This window comes from Vulpes vulpes, chromosome X (assembly GCF_048418805.1).
Source record: "Vulpes vulpes isolate BD-2025 chromosome X, VulVul3, whole genome shotgun sequence".
NCBI classification, from domain to species: Eukaryota; Metazoa; Chordata; class Mammalia; order Carnivora; family Canidae; genus Vulpes; species Vulpes vulpes.
In genome coordinates this window covers 32,237,648-32,239,393 of record NC_132796.1, presented here as the reverse complement: position 1 = coordinate 32,239,393, position 1,746 = coordinate 32,237,648, and positions in this window count along the sequence as shown.

Sequence of the window (1,746 nt, the reverse complement as noted above, 5' to 3'; positions counted from 1 at the left end):
TTTACATTTATTTTATGATTGCTGTAGCTAGTACTTCTAGTACTAGGTTGAATAAAAATGCAAACAGTGGACATCCTTGTCCTTGACTTTAGAGGGAAAGTTCTCAATTTTTCATCATTGGGGATTATGTTAACTATGCGTTTTTCTTAGATGGCCTTTCTTAAGTAGAAGTATGTTCCTTCTAACCCCATTTTTGGAGAGTTTTTATCATGAATATTTGATGGATCTTGTCAGGTGCTTTTTCTACATCTATTGAAATGTTCATATGATGTTTGTCCTTTGTTTTGTTGATATGGTGTATGACATTGATTTGCAAATATTGAACCAGCCTTGCATCCCAAGAATAAATCCTGCCTGATCATGGTGAATGATCTTCTAAATGTAATGCATGCAGTTTACTAATATTTTTTTTGAGAAATTTTGTATCTATGTTCATCAGTGTTATTGGCTTGTAGTTTTCTTTTTCTCACGGTGGTTTTGTCTGGTTTTGGTATCAGAATAATGCTGGCCTTGTAGGATATACTTGGGAGCTTTCCTCATATTTTATTGAATAGCTTGAAGAGGATAGGTATTAACTCATTTTTTTAGAGAGACAGAGTGTGTGTGTGAGGGAGGGGTAGAGAGAGAAGGAGAGAGAGAAAATTAAGCAGTCTCCACACCCAGCATGGAGCCCAAATGGGGTTTGATCTCACTACCCTGAGATAACATCTGAGCTGAAATCAAAAGTTGGACACTTAACCAATTGAGCCACCCAGGTGCTCCTCATCTTATTTTTAAAGTCTTTACTTTCATTCCAATTAGCCAACACACAGTATTATATTAGTTTCAGGTGTATAATATAGTGAACCAACAATTCCATACAACACCTGGTGCTCATCACAACAAGTGCACTCCTTAATCCCCATCACCTATTTAACCCTTCCCCCCATCTGCTCCCTCTCTGGTAACCATCAGTTTGTACTCTATAATTAAGACTCTGTTTCTTTGTTTGTCTCTCTTCCCCCCTCCCTTTGCTTGTTTGTTTTGTTTCTGAAATTCCACATATGAGTGAGATCATATGGTATTTGCCTTTCTCTGACTGACTTATTTCACTTAGCATTATACCCTCTAGCTCCATCCAAGTAATTGCAAATGGCAAGATTTCATTCTTTTTTATAGCTGAATCATATTCCATTGTGTATATATATATATACATATATATATATATATATATATATATATATATATATATATCACACGTAGCTAGAAGATTATCAATTTTATTGATTTTTTTTCCAGAACCAGCTACTGGTTTCATTGATCTCTTCCATTATTTTTTTAGTTTCTATATCATTTATTTTTGTACTAATACTTATTATGTCCTTCCTTCTGCTGGTTTTGGGCTTTGTTCTTTTTCTATCTCTTTTTGGCAAAAGTAGATTTATATCCCAAATATAATTTATTTGAGATTTTTCTTGCTTCTTGAGGTAGGCCCATATTGCTATGAACTTCCCTCTTAGAACCACTTTTGCTGTATCCCAAAGACTTTGGACCATTGCATTTCCACTTTCATTTGTTTCTATGTACTTTTTTTTATTTCTTCTTTGATTTCTTTATTGCTCCATTCAGTATTTAGTAGTATGTTATTTAATTTCCATGTATTTGTGCTCCTTCCAGATTTTTTCTTGTGGTTGATTTCTAGTTTCATAGCCTTGTGGTCAGAAAAGACGCATGGTATGACTTTGACCTTTTTGAGTTTGTTGAGAC